The 13,754-nt window shown below is 42.7% G+C and overlaps 1 protein-coding gene across 2 annotated transcripts in view; it reads left to right on the plus strand.

Moving 5' to 3' along the window:
• The first annotated feature begins 487 nt into the window (after positions 1-487).
• The window catches only part of PRKCD (protein kinase C delta), a 58,369-nt gene continuing 45,102 nt past the window's right edge, over positions 488-13,754 (plus strand). For both annotated transcript variants that reach the window (XM_051627160.1, XM_051627161.1), the window contains exon 1: positions 488-585. The gene's annotated coding sequence lies outside the window, so the exon portion shown is untranslated. The remainder of the gene's footprint in view (positions 586-13,754) is intronic.

A 13,754-nucleotide genomic window follows, 5' to 3' on the forward strand; every position in this document is an offset into this window, starting at 1 on the left:
CGCATCTCAGCGACCAGTGGGCCACCAGTAAATAAATAAATAAACAAACAGAATGAGAAACCCACAAAAAACCCACAACACCCACCACACCCTAAAAACCCAATTTCCTCGCCTCAAACGCGGCCCAGCGCCCGCAGCCCCAACACCGCAGCGGCCGCGGCCTCCCCGCCTCAGCCCCGCGCCAGAGAGCGGGGGGGGGCGGGTCCCGCCACCCCAGCCGAGCGGGTCCCGCCAAGGGGCTCCCCGGCCCCCGCCAGGCGCGGGCTGAGGCGCTTCCCCCCGGAGAGAGGCGAAGAAGGGGCCAGGCCGGGAGATGAGGCGCCTACAGCCCCGCAGAGCGCGGCCCCGGCGCTCCCGCTCCCGCTCCCGCTCCCCTCAGGCGCGGCGGGGCGGGGCGGGCGCGGCGGCAGCAGGTGAGAGCGCGGCCCGCGGCTGAGCCCGGTGGGCGGAGTGCGGGGCGGGGCCGCGCTCTGCGGGGACCCACTCGCTCCCTCTCTCGCTCCCTCGGTGACTCTCTCGCTCTCTCTCAGGACAGCGCCCGAAACTCGGCGGCGGCCGCGGCCCCCGACAACTCCCTGGAGCTGGGTGAGTGCTGGTCGGTACCTGCCCCCGGCGCGGGGGCTCCCTGCGCCCGGCAGTTCCTGCCCCGCCTGGCGCGGGGTGGATGAGGAAGCGATACGGGCTCCGGCTCTCTCCGGCCCGCCCGGCTTCCGTGGGGCTCCTGGCGGGGAAAGGAGCGCCCGGCTCGGCCGGGGCTGTGCTCAGCCCGCTCTGAGGCGGGGGCGGGGGGGGGGGGTCGGGTCGACCAGTGCCTCCCAGCGGGGTGCGAGGCGGGAGGCGGCGGGGCTGCCCCGGCACCGGGGCGCCCGCGGCTGCGGAGCCTCCTCGTCAGGCGCCTCCATGTTGGGATCCCTGCCCGGGGCGGGGGGCTGCGGCGGGAGCCCCGGGACGGCCCGGCCGCGGGCGGAGGTCACCGAAACCTTCCCCTCGCCGTGCTCGGGATGGAGCCGGCTCGTTCCCGAAGCGCGACCTTGAGCAGGGAAAGTCTGTCGGGCTCCGGGGGGAGGGACGGGAGGGACGGCGGGAGCGCTGGCGGCAGGGACTGATTGTGCCCCGTGTCAGGAGGTGGCGAGACCCGCGTGGTCTTGGACAGAAACTCGGAGTTTCCTTGTAGCAGAGATGCCAAGTTTGATAATCCCAACTTCTTTATTTTTCCCCACCCAGCTGCGTAGATACTCTGTTTCTGCCTCCCTCACGATAGCGAGTTTAAAGCAGGTGAAGTGCATGATCTTTTAAATGGTCTGGTTTCCAGCTGAATGGCGACAGACAATAAGGAATGAAGGAGCAGGAATGCCTGTTGCTTTTGTGTACATGCCAGGCGTGCATCTCTTAAAAACCAATGTTCAGTTCATTGCTTGAGATTTCCCCCTTTGTATTAGGGTATGAAGTACTAAAGTGATTGAATGACGGCGCTCTGTGGTTACACCTGGCATCTGTTAACTCCTGGGCTCTGACGGTTGCACCATCTCCCTTTTACGTTATTCCAGTAGTGAAGAGCAGAGTGTTAGTCTGGACCTAGGAGCTCTTGCAGGAGGGATGTCTGCAAGGATGATATTGCCCTGGATCCCATCTCTTGAGAGGTGTGTGCTTCCGAGGACAGATCTGAAACGTAGAATGCCAGGTTGGAAGGGACCTCAAGAATCACCCAGTCCAACCTTTCTAGGTACTACTATAGTTTATATGATATGGCTGAGCACCCTGGAAGCTGAGACTTAAAACTGTCCAGTGTGGGTGAATCTACCACTTCCCTTGGGAATCTGCAGGGAGGACAGGTGTGGGATAATCTGTTCTTATGCTAGATCTTTTCCTCGTTTTAGACACTTGTTTAAAGCCTGAATTACAACATTTCATATCTCTACAAATACTCTGTGTAAAAATTCTGGATGCACTTGTGTTTAGTTTCTTTTAAATCACATTTGGGCCTTGGTCTCCTACACTCATTAGTGTAATAACAGTGTAATAATCTTCAGCTTTCCATCTGTCAAATAATGCCATGCAGCATTGTACTGTCCAAGTAGGAAGTTATAACCAAGTATACAAAATATAACTTTCTGAACAAGAGATTATGAAGTGCTTCTGAAGTGGTTAAGCAATAATTCATAAACGTCTTTTTTTTAAAAAGTATGTATGCAGCATTTCCTGTATGTTTTAGTTCCTGAAAATGGCTGTATAAAAAATCAGATATTTCTCTTTGGACTGATAGATTTCAGTCACCCGAAGACACTGCTAAGGGAACCTGCAAATGCTGAGGAAAGAAGCAAACATGAGGCTGAAAAACATATATATATATATAATTTTTTTTTTTTTTTTCAAGTTTCTCCCCTTCACCTTGGGTTTCATAATAAAATACAGGTCTGTGTTGGTCTGTGTTTAAGAAATTATGAAAAGCTGATATTTTCCATTTTTTTGATCTACATAATTTTACTCAGTTACCTTTTAGTAAAATGGAATTTATCAAACTTCCAAGGAAGTATGATTATTGGATAAAGTACATAACTTTTGAAACTTTGACAGTTTAAAATTGGAAGTGCATCATAAGGTATTTCACTGGGCATTATTTGTGTGGTTGTATGTAATGCATAATAGAATTTAGAGGTAGCATAAAATCATTAAGTGTTAGCAATACTTTGAGATTTTCATCCTACGTCTCATAATTCAGAATTAAGTATGAAGGAATTGCTGCCACTCAGTGGCTGATACAAATGTATAGAAAACTGTATTTTGTTACACAGCTATGCTGTATGTGTGGTTAACGAGTATGTCATAAAGTAATTCTTTTTGGTGAATTTGTGTGAGATAATTCATCAGGAAGATGCTTATATTGTTCTCAACAGACAAGAGGTCATTCTTGAACTTTTCCATTTTGATTTCCATGAATTATAACTCACCTTTTCATTAGGTATATAGAGTAGGGTCATAACTTGCTTATTGAATGGAACAGTGAAATAGCATCATCATTTTGACTTTCCGATCTCACAGCTTCGTTGAAAAGATACTCTGTATAGAATGAATTATTTTAAAACTAGAAACTATTTTTAAACTAGAAAACTTAAGAAATTATGTAGCTACTTTTGTTGATGAGGAATCTTTAGAAGAATCTCTCAAAGAGAACTTGGCTATTTGATGCTATAGAGATCAAGAAAATAACAATAAAACCTGTAAATATGACAGCTTTTATTAAAATAACTGATTTCCTGGGAAAAGCATAGAAGCTTTCAGACATCTGAGTCTCTTCCATCCCTTTTTCCATTCAAGGACTTCACTGTCAGCCTGCCTCTGTGCAGAGGCACAGATGCTGTGCCCTGTGGATGTGTTATCCATCCCTAGCTGGAGCTCAGCTCTGGCTGCAGCTCCCAAAAAGAGGAGCCCCTTCATCCCCTGCACTGCCACTGGAGGTGGGGCTGTAGCATATGTGGATGTATCAAAGTTCTCTTCAGTCCAGCTACTCTGCAGTGAAGCTGCAGTAGCACAAGCCTCCCTGTGGACTGTACAGTGTAAATACTTTACAGGTGTTAGCCAGCACTGAGGTATGTACCTGGTACTGTGTTCATTGACACTGGTATTTAAGTTCCCTAAAGCTAACTCAGGTGTGTCTCTTCATGATGCAGTCCAAGTGTGTTATGGACCTGTGGTCCACTATCCCTTTTGTTGAATTTATGAAGGATATACTTAACCTGCTGTAAAGAGAATGGAGGAAGAAAGGAATAAGCTCGAGATTGAAATGTGTGTTGCAGATGAGTCAGAGATGAATATGAAAGATGACAAGAAGGGATTTACCAGTGGAGTCTGGGGGCTGTCTGACTCCATTAGCAACTGAATTCTTCTGTTAATCATCCACTGATGAGCAGTTATGTGATCTTTGCATTAAATGCAGCTTCTCCATCCTGATGATGAGTTTCTGTCCAAACGCTGCCTAAAAAGCACCACAACAGTTTATATTCCAGTAGGTTTTTTCAACTGTTTTCCTTCCTCATGACAAAACTTGTAAACTTTCTCTGAATCTTCCTTTACCTGTATAATCTGAGTGCAGAATTTGGTTCTGTGGAGCCAAAGGATAACTAGCAGCAGCAGGGAAAGGGGGAAAGCTACCTGTTGCCATTCAGAGCTATTTGGGTAGCACGTCTGCTTGGCTGTGCTTTGCAAAGATGCAATTAACTGAAATGAGCCTGGGAGAGCTCTTCACAGCCTTGGTAAAATAATGCTGAAATGGCTAGTGTTACGTTCTCATTTAAAAGGCAGTTATTTCTGTCTGTAAGAAAGAAAGCATTAGCTCCCTTAACTAGAGATACCCTGTTAGCTTTTATGATACTTGAGTAATTTTGCAAAAGTCTGCTGTGCAGGAAGTAGTGTCTAGCTCTGTAGGGCCACCTAGACTATACATACTGCCTTCATGACTGGAAGCTGCACCAGTGTGCTGCTGCTGCTATCAGAGATACCACAAAAGGTGGAGAAATAAGAGATCTGGCACACCGAGTACTGGGGACCTCAAAAATCTGTCCTTGGCAAGGGTGGAGCAAGATTTATTTCTGGTCTGATCTAGACCAGAATCTGTTATTACAAGTAACACTGATACAGAGAATGGAAACCTGGTGTGTGTATATATCTGTGTGCTTCAGATTATTTTCTAATGGCTTTTTAAAAAGTTTATGCAAGTGGAACATTATGTCTACTTTTTAGTGATAGAAAGGTGCCCTGACATCCATAAAGTTGTGGTTTGAACCTATTAAATTAGCTGTTTCTCTTTTCTGATTGTGATAGATTTGACAGTTTCTGACTAAAAGATGGAAGTGATGTAGCACAGATGTGTATCAATAGCTGCAAATTGAAGAGACAGGCCATAAAATAAATTATTAAAAAATACTTCTCAAGCTAAGGAAGTGCATAAAACCACAGAATACTTTTTACAGTGTCCTCTTACTGAAATTAATGTGTTTCCTGGTAATTTCTTTACCATTGAATGTAATTTCTCTATCTTAAAAAGTTTCTTTAAGGATATTTAAGTGTAGTTGGTATTCATATGATACTAATCATGAACCATTAAGTCTGGGAGTAACCATCAGATAACTTCATGAAGCTAGTGCACATTAAGCATAATACTTGCTGGACTGCTAAGGAAGGAGGGTGTGTGCTTGCCATCTCCTCCCATTTGATCTGCCAACCATAAGACTTACTGAAAAACAACAGCAAAGCAGCACCTCTCTGTGTGCCCCAAAACAAGATTATTTTGAATTCCAAGGTGCTACTCACTTTTGAGAATGAAACAGGTGTGCAACATGTAGTCTTATCCTGCCGTTCCTAATACTTTTCCTTAGACCTGTGGGCAAAACTGTTAAGCTTGTTTGGTTGAAATGTAACCAAGTGGTTTCATTTTTACTCATTGGTAGGGAGAGTGGAGTTTGGATAGTGGTTAACAGGTCAAGGTATCATTGAACTAGGCATTGTATGTGTCTGTGGCAGAGACCCTCCCAAAACAAGCTCGTACCAAACAGCTTGATAAGGGTGCCCCTCTTGTCTGAAGAGGTCATGTGGACTGAAGTCCTTTCCACCTCACTGGGCTCAGAGGAGTTGTCTGAGTTGTCTGAATTAATATCTTCTCATCTCCTAAATGGCTGAAAGCCTCTAAAATGGGATGTGTGTTTGGGATGAGCGGCTTTGATTTGCATCATGTTTAGTATTTTGCTGTCTCACAAATGATTTAAGTATTCATAGACTCAGTTTCATCCTGGCTACCTGTTATAAACACAGTATATCATAAAAATACATTATATCATCAGTATATCATATAAATACAGTATATATAGCCCCAGAAGAAGTCAAGATAAAGGAGGAGTTTGCCCAGGTAGATGAGGATTGGGTTAGGGATCAGTTGAGTAATCTGGACATACATAAATCGATGGGTCCAGATGAAATGCATCCAAGGGTGCTGAGGGAGCTGGCGGAGGTCATTGCTAGTCCACTCTCCATCATCTTCGGTAAGTCATGGGTAACAGGAGAGGTGCCTGAGGACTGGAGGATAGCAAATGTCACTCCAGTCTACAAGAAGGGCAAGAAGGAGGACCCGGGTAACTATAGACCGGTCAGCCTCACCTCCATCCCTGGAAAGGTGATGGAACAACTTGTCCTTGGCACTATCTCTAGGCATATCAAGGACATGGGGGTCATCAAGAGCAGTCAACATGGTTTTACCAAGGGTAAGTCATGTTTGACTAACCTTATAGCCTTCTATGAGGAAATTACTAGGTGGATAGATGATGGTAGAGCGGTGGATGTGGTCTGTCTTGATTTCAGTAAAGCATTTGACACCGTCTCCCACAGCATCCTTGTAGATAAGTTGATCAAGTATGGGTTTGATGATCAGGCAGTGAGGTGGATCAAGAACTGGTTGAAAGGTAGAAGTCAGAGAGTTGTAGTCAATGGGGCAGAATCTAGTTGGAGGCCTGTGACTAGTGGAGTCCCTCAGGGGTCGGTACTGGGACCGGTGTTGTTCAACATCTTCATCAACAACCTGGATGAGGGTACAGAATGTACCCTCAGCAAGTTTGCTGATGACACCAAGCTGGGAGGAGTGGCTGACACACCAGAAGGCTGTGCTGCCATTCAGAGAGACCTAGACAGGCTGGAGACTTGGGTGGGGAAAAACCTGATGAAGTTCAACAAGGGCAAGTGTAGAGTTTTGCATTTGGGGAAGAAAAATGCCATGTACCAGTACAGGTTGGGGGCTGACCTGCTGGAGAGCAGTGTAGGTGAAAGGGACCTGGGGGTCCTAGTAGACAGGAGGATGACCATGAGCCAGCAGTGTGCCCTTGTGGCTAAGAAGGCCAATGGCATCCTGGGGTGCATTAGAAAGGGTGTGGTTAGTAGGTCAAGAGAGGTTCTCCTCCCCCTCTATTCTGCATTGGTGAGGCCGCATCTGGAGTATTGTGTCCAGTTCTGGGCCCCTCAGTTCAGGAAGGACAGGGAACTGCTGGAAAGAGTCCAGCGCAGAGCCACAAAGATGATTAAGGGAGTGGAACATCTCCCTTATGAGGAAAGGCTGAGAGAGCTGGGTCTCTTTAGTTTGGAGAAAAGGAGACTGAGGGGGGACCTCATCAATGTTTACAAATACGTAAAGGGTGAGTGTCAAGAAGATGGAGTTAAGCTTTTTTCAGTGATGACCAGTGATAGGACAAGGAGTAATGGATACAAATTGGAGCATAGGAGGTTTAAGGTGAATATCAGAAAAATTTTTTTTACTGTGAGAGTGACAGAGCACTGGAACAGGCTGCCCAGAGAGGCTGTGGAGTCTCCTTCTCTGGAGACATTCAAGACCCGCCTGGGCGCCTTCCTGTGTGATGTACTCTAGGTGACCCTGCTCTGGCGGGGGGGTTGGACTAGATGATCTTTCGAGGTCCCTTCCAACCCCTAGGATTCTATGATTCTATGATATCTTGAAACATATGCAGTAAATCTTTTTCCCTGTTCCTGGACTATGAAGTCATGCACTCTTCTGATTTGGAGCTGAAAGACTCAGCCTGTGTTGGTTTAGCCTAGCTCTTGGTTGTGTGACACGTTTGCAATGCTGAGATGACAAAGAGAGAACACTGCACATTTTTTTAGCACTCAAGTGTCAACACCTATGTATTAAGAGATCTAATAATTTAATTCTGTATTACATTCTCTGACTTCTTGAGGAAGTGCAGTTCAAGTTTTGCCATGTTTTTTCTCCCTAAGGAACACATGAAATCTTACTGTTTAGTCAGTACCACTTTGTTCCTCATCATACCAATGATGTCTGATTCGGTGCATGGAATGTATCGATATTCAGTATCTGGGCAAGGGAATCAGGTTTTTTGATTTTGATACCAAATTTGTCTTTCTCGTAGAGAAGCAAATTTTTTATATATATTTTTTTTTAACTCATACCCAGGTTATTTTAAGACTTGGATGCTTGAACATGTTGATAGATACTTGGAAAGATGGTAAAAAATGTCTAGCAGCCAAACTCAAGGTTAAACTTGGCTTCTGCAGGCTGCCTTTCTCTGGGAAGTTCCCCAGGGAGTACAAAGGCAGTGTAGCTAAGCTATTGCTAACACATTGTTTGATGGCTGAACTGTGCTTTTCTAGGAGAAGACTGTATTTGATTCTTGTTCAAACAAAAAAGGAATATTGTATTTCTTTCTGAAAAGAAAAAGACCCTCCTTCTCAAAAAAGCCCTCTGTGCAAAAACTTAGTAAGAAGATACATTCCAGCCAGTAGCAAGTAGGGCCCATTATATGCTCTTAACTTGTATTCTCAAGGAAATTTAAGATTAATAGATGTAGTGCAATAACTTTGAAAGACTGTCATGTTTGAAATATGACACTGACTGCCCTGTGTGTTTCATCTCAAGATTTTTATGATACATTTTGTAACGCTTCTGTGTGACTGCATTTTGCTGGCATGACTTTTTAACAAAAAATAATATCTTGTACCTTACTGATTTTGTTAGTGCCTATTTAACTTGCTGAAGAACAGTTGTGTGTCTGAAATATTACTGGAAAATTCTTTTGAAATGAAGATACATTCTTTCTTATTTTAAAAAATGTATTTGATTTATATTCATGTAAGAGAGAGCACAGATGCCTGTCTTGCATCAAGTAGGTGCCGTTTTGATAATGAGCTCTGTTCCTTTTATAGATTAAACAAAAAAAAAAAAGGATGTGAAACCCTCAGTCATACAAGTATCTCTGCGTGTGAAGGAGTAGATTTGATTATAGATGCTCAAACCAGGACATCAGTATTGATAGATAACTGAGTTTGGCTTTTTAAATAAACTACTTTTTTTTTTTTAATAATCTGGTTCTTGCACTCACTGATGGAAGTTGATTGCATTTCTTCATTTCTTCACATCCAGGTGCTGGTCCCTTAACCTGTGTTTGTGATGAGCTGTGAATTGCTCAACAAGAGCTTAGCTGTTTCCTTATGTGTCTGTTGGCTGATGACTGTGGTCTTCACTGAGCTCAGATATTCTTACTAATGACTTGGGGATGCTGATTGCCAAATATCCACAGCAGATTTGTCTGTCAGGAAATCATGTGAGCTCTAATATTACATTTGCTTGTGTTCTTTGATAACTGGCAGGAGATGACACTTAACAAATTCTGCTTGACAAGTTTATCTAAGAAGCATCATCCCAGGTCCAAGAGCTTCTTAATGTGGTCCTAAACTCTTCCAGGTAATTTAAGAGCTAAAATGCATCCAGTTTTGATTTGATCTGAATCCAGTGAGCCATCAACATTTGAACATGGCTTCTCCCATTCTCTCAGCTAAAAAGGAGATGCCAACATCCCAGTTACCTAGTTCCTTCAAACATAGCACAAAGGTTAGGGAAGGACAGGTAAAACCAGGGGTCAGTAAGTGGCACTTGTTTCCTGCCTGAAAAAATCAGGTCGGGGAACTTGAGAGCAGGAGGATACAGCTGGAAGCAGTTGGTAGGTATTGGCCCTGATTCTGCCCTGCGAAAGAAGCACCTCTTTTTGTGCAAGTCTAGTGAAGTTGTTCCACTGTTCCACCTTTACAACAACAGAAGAGAAATTTCATGAGGGGATATTGCCAGATATTTTTTCCTGGTAGATTTTCTACAGGCCTTTTTAAAGAAACTTGTGATTTGGACCAAAGGATTTATGTCTCTCTCTTAATCCCCACAGAGCTGGTATTAAGTTCTTAGCCTTTTTTTCCCCTTCTTCTAGTTTCTTTTAACCCTCACAAGTGAGGGAATCTTCCACCAATTTATACCTCTCAGCTAATCCATAATTGCTGAGCAGCTATTCTGTTGACTAAACTTGCTTCACTGCATATACAATTGAGAATATGTAAAATATGAAAGGTTTCCTGGAATCTAGTTCTCCCCATTTATTTCATGTCATTTTAACAGAGGTTGAGTTTTTTCTCCAGGAAGTCAGGGCATGTCTGCATCATTCAGGTTTGCTTGCCCAGTGGTCACATTTCTGCTTGCTGACTTCCCTGGCTGAGCCATCACAGCCTCAGTGCAGGTTCACCAGAACTGCATGTCTGCAGGACAGTCTGTTCCAGGTAAGGGTGAGTTTTGTTGTGTTTGCACAACATGCTGTCACACTGTTGTCATCGCATCTGACCTGCATGCTCCTGCATGCAGATACCTCGTGTTGCTCTCCTAAGTAAGCACTTTGGTGTAAGTGTGGGTTTATAATATCTGAAGTGCATGATAATGCTCTGTCACAGCCTATCATGTTTTTTCAGCAAGCCTTTCCACATTGTTCTGTTACCTACAAGATCAAGTTATGGGATCTGCACCACCAACTTGCTGCACCACAGACCCTCAAGTATCTGTTGAAGGGAATGTGGGGGTTGCTGATGAGGGAAAGCTGGAATGCCAAAGCTGCCATTTAAGCAAGGAAGTTCATGTGTTGCTCTTGTAAGGCAAGAGCAAGGGGGGGACAGAGCAGCAATATGGGGTGCAGCAGGGGCAGCTCAGTGCAGAGGGATGAGAGCTGCCAGGCTGTGTGATGCTATTCCTCCTTGTTGCACCACGTTTGTCAGGGGAGTGCTGCCAGCCCCCCCCTACCCTTACTTCATCCTTGGAAACTCCTCCTCTCCAAAACTTTTGCAATACAACCCAAATGCCTACTGGCCAGGGCCAGATCTGGAAGAGGAAGTGGAGCTCTGGTTTACTACTATTTTCTGTTTCAGTTTATTGCAAGGTTGCTTATTTCAAGCAGAGCCACTAGGGTTTTCAAAGCAATCCCAGAGCTTTAATGAAGTCTGTATTAGGATCTGTCAGATTGGTTTTCCAACCTATTTAGGGTGCTGCAATTTGGAATTAATGTTCCTTTCCTTTTCCAGTGGGTGGCAGTTGAAGCAAAGAGAAGTGTTTATTTGCTTGGAAGTTTATATAGATATGCATTTAAGGAATGGGAAGAGAAGCCAAAACAGGCCAGCCCTTTATTTTCTCTCCTTATGTTGAATTCTTTTTTTACTGCACCTCCTAGCTGCAGAAAAGGACAGATCAAAGGACCTCTTGTAACCCAAATCCACTTTTAGTTTCAATCTCCTCTACTTTTTGTGTATGGTTTTGGTGCTTGTTTCCTTATTCTCTTACTAATTAATAAGTGTGAGCACAATCTTTCTGTCACTAGAGCTTTGCACTAGGTAAGCCTGATTTCAAAACTTTGAAGCAGGGAGCAGCTCTCTTTTGCAGCAGTGTGTTCAGCTTCTCAGATCTGTATTTTCATTTTGATTGTAACAAGTAGTAGTGTTCCTTTCTCCTTTTAAAAAGCAGATCTTGACAGAACGTCTTCCATACTGATTCTTAGAAATTTAATATCGTTTGTAACCCTAATATTTATTTCCTTGAAGGGCCAAATTTTGAGTGAAAAATGCTTTTGTACACATTTATTGTATGGAGTTAGTGTACATCTTATTCACAGCTGAGTTTCAAGCATATATTATTAAAATTGCATGTTAGATTCCAAGTATACATGAGTGCATTTAGTGATTATAAGTAAAACACAGGTTAAATATGTATTTATGGGAATACAAATATATTTTTATGTAGAAAATACTGCATTTCTAAATGCAGTAGAGATTAGGTTAAATCTCTTTTTAAAATTTGTAATAAGTGTGTATATCAGTACTGACACCAAAAGCCAGGTTGAGAATTGTTTTTGGATCACGGAGCATAATTTGTCCTACTTTAAGAACTAAATTTCACTTTTTTTTTTTCTTGTTTTGTTGTGGTTTTTTTTTTTCCTTTCCAAGCTGTTGAAACAGTGATTGGGCTTTTCCAGTGTTTTCAAGTGCTTTATGTTATGGGTAAATACTTAATGCTGCATAAAAAGCTGGAGAAGTCTTGTATTTTCATTATTTTTCTTTTCCTAGGGATGAACTAGGAGTTCATCTTCTATAATACATGATTATAGCCAACTTAGCATAATCTACATCTTCTCCCTGAAGAAAATGAGGTCTTGTATAGCTATTTAATGTAGCTAGGCCAAAATATATTTAATTTCTAAGCATGTGTGGCTTTTTACATTAAGACTGTTCTTACATTGATTTGGTTAAATACAAGGCTTATGCAAACGCTAGTTTTAAACAATTATAAGCTGATTTGCCATTTGTGTGGATACAAGTGCTGCTGCTGTTAGAGCAAAGTTCAACTTGATTGATAGATGAAAATTATTTAGGATTCTAAATGGGAAAAAATCCAGGAAGAAACCTTTCTGCTCCTTCTGACCACATGAAATAAATGATGATAAATTAGTTACCGAAGCAGCAAGGAGTTGAGCTTTGTCTGATTGATAACAAAACTGATTTTACTGATCAGCAGTACTGTTTGGCTGTAATGACCTAAAAAGGAAATAACTTTTTAAGATAAAAACACTCTTAAAGCCATGACATAGCATGTCTTCAGTTTTGACAAAGGGACACAGTCAAACAAAAAATTACTCCTTTTTTTTTCTTTCTTTTTTGTTACAAGACTTCATAATAACATTTGTGATGACTGTAATGTCAGTCAGTAGAAAAGAAATAATGTATTTTCAGTTCCTTAAATTTAACTGTCAATTACTGGGTTGTCATTTGCTGGAAAAATTGCTGTACATTTATATAGACAGTGAATAAAAGGCTCTAAATACTTAAATGTTTTGATACACACACTTGTAGTGAGGGTATGCTTGAATTCTTCCTGTTCTTTTTGCCTTCTGGAAGACTTCATCCCATTCACAAATGAATCTTATTTTTGGGGCTATGGAAGGATTTTAGCACTATTTCTAGTGTAGATTTAAAAATTATCTACTTACATTATGGTTTTGATGGGTTTTGTGTTGATTTTTTTTCCCAATAAATCCGATGTTCTTACTACTGCTTCATGCTGCTTTCCATTGAGTAAGATGATCCTAACACTAAAAAAAATTTGAGTAAGTCTGGACAGAGGGATATTTTCTTTGTTTGCTTTAAACAAATCTGGAGAGTTACACAGCTCTGTTTTGAATTAACAGCTCTCCCAGCTAGGCTATACACTTAACACTTCTCAGACGCTCTGGTGAGGCAGTAGTATGGGCATTGAAATACTTCAAAGGAAAGCCAGCCATATCTAGCATTCTGTCTTCTTAAAAACACAAACAGGATGCCAGACTCATGTAATTGGAAGCATTTGCTATAGGCAAGGTGTCCCAGCAGACCAAGATGGAAAAGTGTTTCCTTGTTCTGCTGTATTTAGTTTTGCTTTAGTGAGAGCACTCGGCTGCCTAGTAACTAAGAGTTAAAGGCAACTTAAAAACATGCCTGTTTATGTGCATTTGGGATTATTCCTGTGGTCCTCTAGCTCTTACTTGGAGTTCTAGTGGATGAAGTTGCAGGAAGTAAGTGAAGAAGAGCATTCTTACTGTCTTCTTATCAGGGTGTTATTTTCCAAAGACCACTTAATACCCCCACTGAATTGCTTAACCATTAAATTTCCCTAATTAGCTTGTTAAGAAGTTTGCTAAGTTTTCAGTGCATTAATTTCTACACATTGTAAGTCTTTTAAAGCCTGTGTGTAGATACCGTAGCGTAGCTCCATCCACCCACTGTACTGAATGCATGAAGCAGTGGAGGGAAGTGGGGAAGGGAATGACTGGAGCTGGATGTGGGACTCTGGAGAGATATGACAACAAGAGTGTGTTTGTACTGGATAGCAGAATTGTTCTGCTTCTGCTTGA

This window comes from Apus apus, chromosome 9, assembly GCF_020740795.1.
Source record: "Apus apus isolate bApuApu2 chromosome 9, bApuApu2.pri.cur, whole genome shotgun sequence".
In the NCBI taxonomy this organism is placed as follows: Eukaryota; Metazoa; Chordata; class Aves; order Apodiformes; family Apodidae; genus Apus; species Apus apus.